We start from the raw sequence: 9753 nt of genomic DNA, 5'->3' as shown, positions 1-9753 counted from the left end.
TCTCCAATTTCAGTCAAACCTACAAACAAATTAAAGTGTGACAATTTATGCACAAAACTAGGAATAAAAACGTCAGATAAGCACGAATACGACAAATACGACAAAATAAAGATCCCGTTTGAATTTTGTAGAGATTTTTAAAATAAGTTCTTTTAAAAGCTACAATTTTTTGCTTTTAAAAAAGCTCTAATTTTGACTTAAAAAAGTGCTTATTTAAGCACTTTTTTGGTCAACCAAACAAATTGTTAACTGAAAAGCAATTAAAAAAGTACTTTTTTGGCCTAGCTTTTGAAACCAAACGGAGCCAAAGTGTCAAATAAACTATAGGATTCATGTTTATCAATGTTCGACAAAAGTTCTCCATAATTGAAGCATAATCTATCCAATCTCTCGAATTCTCCTTCGGTCGATGATTCCTTTCACTTCCTCTCTTTTGCTTTCTTCCTCAAAATCTGAAAATCTGCATCTCGAAAATTCTTCTCGGTTCTCCAATTCTCCCGGAAGCGAGTGCCAAATTCTCCAAATCCCCCATAAAAACTCGTATATATGTCGGCTCCAGAATCCCCAAGAATCTTCCTTCTCTTTTTCAGTTTTTTTCACCGACTTAAAATTTCTCCATAGAAAACATCCAGCCCATATGACACGTTAAAAATAGAAGACATTGAACCTTTCCTTGAATTGGTTTCAACCCAAGATAGAAGCGTTCCTTTCTTTTAAAATCGTGTCTTCCTTTTTGCCTTTTGTTTTTGCCCTTAATTCACTGCGTCAAATCCAATTTGGCAAAGCAATAATGTTTCTCTTGCTCCTTTATTTAATCTTGGAAGTTCGAAGCCCCAACAAAAATTTCATCCTTAAATTCATTTTTTCTTCTTTTGTTTCGGGATACGGTCAAGTGACGTCGAGATACCGAAACTATATGAATACCTTTCTTTTTTCATCCTTTCAACTCCACTCGCTAGATTATACATATACGCAATTAAAAGCTAAGTAAGAATTCAAATTATCTATTTATCTATTAAAATTCACAAAATTAATATCAATTAAGTCCAATAAATCATACGAAAATACGAACTTATCAATGTGCATATTCATGTCGAGCCGTATCTCTTTCGAGATAGCCTTTTGAGTAGGGTCGCTCAGCCCTACACCTTTGTTTTATGGTCGGACACGGGGAGGTGCCGTGATGATAGGGACTGACTCTACGGTGATCTTGATGAGTGTGAGAATTTACCCAGGGGAGTTGACCTCATATGATATTACACGCTCATTGGCGCCGCCTAGACTAAGCAAGAATAGATCGTTCACAAGTTACCCAGTCATTTGCATTCACCATATTAGATGTATACTCGTACCTTATGTACTGAATGAATTTTGCTCACATCGTGTAGTTTATCATGGATACCCAATTCGACGGGACAGTTGCAAGTTGCACAGAAGTTGAACTTTTGCGTAGTTGGTGACCAGGGCTTGGGAGCAGATGTTGCCAGAGCTTTTAGATTAAGTTTATATTCGGTAATTATAACTGATTCGATTTGGTTGTATAACTATTCGTTATTCTCTGGTTAATGAGTGATTGGGTCGAGTCCCAACAATCAACTCAATGAAACAGAAATCTTATTTTCAAATCCATATATTCAAATACAACCTTTGATTATTTAAGAAAGAACACAAATTTTACTTTATACGTGAAAATAATTTTAAAAAGCTTCTTAAAAATATTACAATGTTAGAACTGGAAATTAGTTAAAACAAACCTTGTAGTTTATATCTATAGTCTATACTACCTATTACTAAAGAGGATAAGGAGTTTTGAGTAACTAAATTTGGTTAGTGTATTTTTTTATAAACAAAAAATATCTTTTTATCAAATTACAAAAGTATTTTATTTTTATTTAATAAAAAAACATAAAAATATATTTTAGTAAGTATATATCTGATCTAAAAATACATATTTTAATAAATTTTATTTTTATCGTTATCTATATTTTTGAATTTTAAAATAATCATATTATATAAAATAAAAAAACATTATCAAAATTTTTTTAAAAATTTTTACATGTTAATATTATCTATAAATTTTATTGCAAAAAAAAAAATTAAATATATACATGCATTGCGTGTATAAAAATGCTAGTATCGGACTACTTTCACAATTAATAAAGCTGCTTGCATTAAAAATATTTATCTTTTGTTGTCCATTTTATATTGCACACAATATATCTTATTGTTGAGGTGCAATAATTGTTCATGTTGCTAAAGTTATTGAACTATACTGTTTGGGTTGCTGTGTGATTTAAATATTTGAGTTGTATCATTACCATCCGCTATACCTTTTGGTAAAATGGCAAACCCTCGATCTTATAATTGGTATCAGAGCCAAGGTCATAAATTCGATTCTCATTGATTGAAGGAGTTAAATTATTGGAGGAAGATTATTGGGTGCAATAATTGTCTTTACTAATAAAGTGATCGAACTATGAAGTTTAGACTGATGTACGGTCAGGGACGGACCCACCATAGGGCGAAGGTGGGCCACGGCCCCCCAAAAATTTTGAAAATTTTTATAGTATAAATATACATGTATATTAATTTTTAAAAATATATTATATACATATTTTCCCCATTAAGTGAGAAAATACGATGTTGCTTACTAGGTAGACGTTCTTTTATAAACTTTGAAGACTCACGTTCGAATTTTTGTACCAACTATTTTTGCCCTTTTACCTATTTTATTAAAATATGTAAATTATTGTTTCAAAAACTATATATATCTATTTATATATATAATAAAAAGTGCAAACTAATAAAAAAAAAGGTTTATTCATGAAAGTGAAAATCGATATTCTTCTAACAATTTATCTAAATTATTTATTTAATTAAAAATTTAAAACTTTTTCTCTATTATTATATAGAATAAAAAATTACAATCTAATAAAAAAAACTACTCATCGTGAAAAGTGAAAATCCATGTTTTCTATTTTTCTTCTTCTAAATTTCCTATAAAATCATATAAAATACGAGATTTCAAACTAATAAAAAATTGAGATATTCATCGTGAAAAGTGAAAACCGTTATATTTTTTTATAAAATTATATAAAATAAAAATTCAAACTAATAAAAAGAAAGGAAATATTCATTGTGAAAAGTGAAAATTCATATTCTTATAATTTTCTCCTTCTAAATCAAGAGATTTCTACACCAAATTTCTCAATTCCCACAAGATTTTTTAATGCTAATTGTGGGCATTTTTGATATTGCGATATGCCGATATATATCTGTTTTCTGCTGACTTTGTTTGATTGAGTTAATTTAGATTTTGCTCAGTTAATATTTTGGATTGAATTTATTTTTTTTATCATTATTAGATGCATTCTCATTTGAATGATTTTTTTTATATTATAATATATTACAATATATATGTATATATTAATCAACCGTAAGAAAATTTTAATTTCTAATATGTTAATATTTTCCATTTTCCGAATCTTGAGTCGCACATGTTTTGAATCAAATTTTAGACATTAGAAGCAAGAGGTGAGTAGCGAATGAAAGATTGTTTTGTCTATATTTTGTTGGATTCATGCAAAACTATTAATTAATCAGAATTTTCTTGTTGGATTGAAATAAAATAGTTAGGAGCAAACAAAATATTACGTTCATCATTTTCATTGTTCTACTTAATTATTATTATTTTTAAAAATATTATTCAACTTAATTAATTAAAATCACATCCATTGCTAAATTTTGATATTTTAACATTTAGCATTTGTAGTATTGTATTGATCAACTGCCTATATTTATTTATTTGTGTCAATATTTGATAAATACTAAAAACGTTATTATATACGACATTGTTTTTAGAGTGATGCTGCTTGTTCTTATTATTTCAGTTTCTACAGCTACTATAAGACTGTCATTCTCAGCTATGAATGTTGTCAAAACTAGGCTTTGGAGCAAAATGAATGAAGATTTTCTCTCGAATGCATTGATGATATTTATTGAAAGATACATTGCCAAAAAAATTTTATTGATGATTCATTGAAGATTTTAAAAATTTTATAGAACGTCGAATTCATTTTAGCTAAAAACATATATGTTAAAAACAGTGTAATTTTTATCTTTTAAACTTTTATCTATATTTTTTAAGCGGTCTCCCAAAGCTGAAAGTCTAGATCCGCCTCTGTGTACGGTTTAAAATATTTGAATTGGATCATTACAACAAGCTATAACTTTTGGTTAAATGACAATATCTTGGTCCTATACTTATTTTATAAGCAATGTGAGAGTTTGAGAAACACATATTTTTTCTTCAATCAATTTAGTACATCAATTGTCGATTTTGCTTCTCTTGGTAATGGATACTTCTAGAATGTCAACTCCATAAATAAATCATTCTTAATATCATAACAACTATGAGTCAGATAATAAGTTTTTTATAGACTACTATATAATAATTTTAAGGAATAAAAAAATTCTTTTTTATATTGAGCACAAAAAAACTTAATTTATATTTGAGAAAAACATTTATCAAAAGATCAAAGAGTAATAAATTTATTAAATAAATTTATCAAGAGGCTGAGAATAATAAAAAGTTTATAGGCCTATTAAAAAAAAATTTTTATGATATGCTCGAAAAAATCAGAGAATAATAAATTTATATTTGATCTTTTACACTACTAAAGAATAAAGTTTTTGTTTTCAAAATTATATATTGCCCCAAAATAAAATGAGCTTGAGTCGGGGAGGACTCTTTGGCCTTAGGAATAACTCTGATGTGATTTACGATTTTGTCTATGCTATCACATTTGAGTAGTGTCCGAATATGATCTCATTTCAAATGAGATCATATCAAATACAAAAAAACATGGACCCGTTAAATGCAGTACATGGGCGCATAGACAAAGTCGTGATTTATTTAGTTAGCATGATTTACATTGTGTTAGTTGGAGGGTTTAATGTTTTCAAAATTATATATGGCCCCAAATTAAAGAAAATGAGCTTGAGTCGGGGAGGACTCTTTGGCCTTAGGAACAACTCTGATGTGATTTACGGTTTTGTCTATGCTACCACATTTGAGTAGTGTCCGAATATGATCTCATTTCAAATGAGATCATATCAAATACAAAAAAATATGGGCCCGTTAGATGCAGCACATGGGCGCATAGAAAAAGTCGTGATTTATTTAGTTAGCATGATTTACATTGCGTTAGTTAGAGGGTTTAAATAGTTTATATTAAAAGATAGCGACTGCGGATTCCATCTTTATACAAAATTAAGTGTATACAAAGAAAATTAGAGTGGAACTAATAATATCTTGTTGAAATTATTTATATATAAATTAGTTAGTTTACAAAAAAGTACAAATAAATCCAAAGATATCATTAATTTTTCTTATCTAACCGCATTTTCTTAGATGAATCTAATAAGAACAGACACATATAGACAATAAAATCTTTCAACTCAATTTTACCAAATAGTCCAAGTTTGAACAAGAGGTGAGCTATGTATGTATACTTTTTTTTTTTTTTTTTTCCTGAATCAATATTTATTTATACTTTTATTCATATATAAATCAGTAAATACAACTGGCATTTTGCAAATGGCTAGAAACAAATAAAATAATAAATATAAAAAATGTGGGGCCAAATTTATTTATTCGATCTAAAGCATATTGACCCCCTCTATCTTTCCATCTGTCAGCAATCGACTCAAGACTCGCTACAAAATTACTAGAAAGTGCTTTCCAACCAACTCCAATACCCAAAAATATAATTAATACTCTCAAAAAAAGAAAAATTCACAAAAATATAATTAATACTCTCAAAAAAAGAAAAATTAATATTATATTTATATACAATACTTTATTATATATATACGTATTAATTATGTTTACCAAAACTATAGATAAAATAATATAAAATAATAATAAATTAAGATAAAATGCATGAACGTGGAATGAATTAAAGGGGTACGCTTTTTGTGCAATAGACACGTTTAATTTGATAATCTGTTTTACTGTTTTTAAATTTTACTCATGCATGTTAATTTACGTTTAATCGTGTTATTGGTTAATCTCTCTTTTCAGTAGATTGCTTGTAACTAATATTTATTGAAAACAAATGAGAACAAAAGTTTCAATTAAAAATTCTTATTGTGTAAATTTAAAACTTATTTAAAATAGTCGATGATTTGTGGAACATTTAGCATAAAAATTTTAAGTTTGAGACGGTATATTGAGTTCGAGACTTGATTGCCTAATTTTTTTTCTAAACTAAAATAAAAAAAAAACCTTGTTTATAATATAAATTTCATCTTTTGGATTGTACCTGTACATTTCATAATGTTTCTCTTATAAGGTTTCGTTTGGACATATATTTTAAAAATATTTTTAGTGTTTTATAAATGAAATTTTTTTTTAAAATTTTGTGTTTGGACAAAATTTTTATAAAATGTTTTTGAAAATATATTTTAAAAAGTGTTCTCTAAATATAGTTTTTTAAGAACATTTGAGAGATGTTTTTTAAATATTTTTAGAATATAACTATAGAAGACAAAGATGAACAACATTACTTTTGTGATGTTAAAATATTTTTATAGAATAGTTGTTTAAACACATATTTATTCTTAAAAAAACTTTTAAAATATTTTATAAAAAGTTTTTAAAATAGACTTTTATAAATGTTTTATAAATACATGTCCAGACAGAACCTATAAAATTTTCATTAATCGGTCTTATTTTAAATTAGAAAAAAACTTGGTTTGATGAGAGAAATAATATTGTGGCCGACACTTGAAAATACCGGCCATTATTAATTGAATATTTTATTTATTCTGTGATGACAAGTATTGAGAGCTTTTCCAATCATTTATGCCAAATTGGCGTTTGAATTGGAGCTCTAACCGAGCGCTATTTTTGGCGTTGGTTGGCGTATTGCTACAGTGTTGCACCAAATTGGTGCAACACTGTAGCAACTCTATCCCTTCCCACAATTTTTTTTTTTGTTTTTTGTTTTTATTTTTTATTATAATAAATATTAATATTTTTTATTAATAATTTAATTATATTATTATATAAAGTTTTAATTTTTTATTTTAAAATTTTAATTTATTCAATAATCAAATAAATTTACATTTTTATTTATTCAGATTATTTTTACGTGTGATTTTAATGTTTTTAATAGTTAATTATTTATATTCAATTAATTAAGAAGTTAACGAAATTAAATTTTAGAATTTTAAAAAAATATCTCCTAAAATAGATTTAATTTTAAGTTTTAATTCATCAAGATTTCTAATTAATATCTATATAGAAATTATTTTAGGTATTATTGATATTTTAATTATGGTGTTTAAAAATATTTTGTGGAATAAATTAGTTGTTGTGAATAAAATAATAGAAAATATTTCGAGAATATTCTTTTTAGTGTAAAATTTAGAGTTAATGGGTTGCAGATGAGTTTTGAATTTGGTGCAAAAATTACACTATTTTGAAGTTAGTGTGACACCAACATAACGTAATGGGTTGAAAATGGCCTCAGTACCGGGTTTAACATAGTTGCAAAAGGAAATGAGATGATATATATAATATAATATAGATGTTCGGATCGACTTCCGTATATTGATTATATCCATTTTTGGAATCTTTCGCTATATTTGGTTTGATCATCATATTTAAGATAATGAGTGTTCTTATATCCATTTTTGGAATCTTTCGCTATATTTGGTTTGATCATCATATTTAAGGGCGTCTCATTATCTATCTGAAATCCACGAGCTTGCTCTACATATTTATTTTGGTGAATGAACTAAGCAATCCAATAAAATTCGGGAGCACCGATATACACGTTCTGTACTTGATAGAGCTTTGGCCTTTGGGGCTCGGAATTATGTACTCAGGATCCTAGCTATTCCCTAATGAACCATTGGTTTTCAATTTAGATAAATCACTCGAAATCGAGGTCGACTTGAGAGATATGTAGTTCAATTTTTATATTTATTATTCTTTTCTGGCTCTTTTACTAATTTTTTTTCATTAAATTAATGTCATTAACTATTTGTATTTTATACTATTAAAATATTCATTAAATAAAAGTAAAATAGAAAATCCCTTTATAAAATTTTTTTTTCCAAATATTTTCTTAATCACTATTGAAATACAGACGGACCTAAATAAAAGAGACGGGAGAAGTAGTTAATAATCCCCAATTAAATGCAAAATTAAATGCAAAATAAACCGGTTTCACCTACGTTTACTGAAACATGCTACATGTACAAATGAGATTACACGTTGGATTAAAAATTACATTTGATATTACAAAATTTTTTTAAATAAAATATAGGGATAATTTTTTAATTTCAAATGCATTTTGTAACCTAATTTATAACACTCATTGTATATATAAAATTTTTTCATGTTTATAACTATCCTTCAATATAGTTTATTAAATCACATTCTCATTGGAGGAGTATATATTTTGAACTTCAACTTGTTGAGAAAAGATTATCCATATTGTAAATAGATATCTATCGGCTGGTAATAATAAAGCTCAAACTTTTTATCGAGTAGCGAGATACTATATTAAGACACTAATCCGAATATGCATAAGATATATTCTACGAGTTGATCTAAACCTGGGCTTTTCAAGAGTATTTTTTTAATCTCGGTCCAAATTTTTTATGACCGAGTCTATTTGACAAATTTTCACTTTTAAATATGAGTAGACCTCTTGTAAAACGGTCTCATAGATTTTTGTCTATAATATGGGTTAATCATGCATTCATGCTCATATTTAAAATAAAAAATAATATTTTTGACATAACAAGTAATATTTTTTTCATGAATGACCCAAATAAGATATCTATCTCACACAATTGACCTATGAGACTGTCTCACACAAGTTGTGTTTCAACATATGTGAGGTCTACTGAATTTTCGGTGGACCTCACATCTATTATCAAATATTATCCTTGGATGAACCCGTCTATAATGGTAGCATGAAATTTTTCCAAGGATGAACATTTATCAACATATATATATGAGATCCATTAATTTTTCAGTGGACTTCTAGTACCACACACATATATTAATATATATATATATATTAATATGTATATATATATATAGATATATAGATGAATAATAAACATGGTACCTTAAATAATGCTTGAAAATTTCCCAATTTATTATTTTGATGAAATTATTAAATTTAATATTGTTTAGTTATTTTTATATCACAAAATTCTAAATTTATAAAAGAACCTGTTATAAGTAATTAAACGTGTGCGTCACTATTCATGAATTTGAATAAATCATTCTTTATACTTTGTAGTATGTCATTACATAGAATAGTATATTACTCACGTTTATTTTTCTATATATTTCATTTTAAAAAAACTAGCTAGCTCATTCATTAGTTATTAATCTATATGCAAACAAAACCACATAAAAAACCCTTGTTTATGAAACGGCAGAAATATATCATTTTTCAAGAGCTTATAAGTATAACTGTGAAAAAGTATTTGTTTATTAGTTTTCAAGCTGTTTCAGTAAAATTGTCTTCCTTATGTATTTAAAATCTGAAAAGAACAAAATAAACCATAAATTTATATTTTATTCCAAACGCGTTGTATTCTACAATTCAATGATACAGATCTAAAATTATTCCCTTGCAAATATATTTATTTGTATGGTTTTTCTTAGTAGTATGTCAAATTTTTATAATAATGATAACACAAAAAAGATATTACTTACTC

This window comes from Henckelia pumila, chromosome 1 (genome assembly GCF_033568475.1).
Source record: "Henckelia pumila isolate YLH828 chromosome 1, ASM3356847v2, whole genome shotgun sequence".
Classification (NCBI taxonomy): Eukaryota; Viridiplantae; Streptophyta; class Magnoliopsida; order Lamiales; family Gesneriaceae; genus Henckelia; species Henckelia pumila.
The sequence above is the reverse complement of the archived record's forward strand: the minus strand, read 5'-3'. Positions refer to the sequence as shown.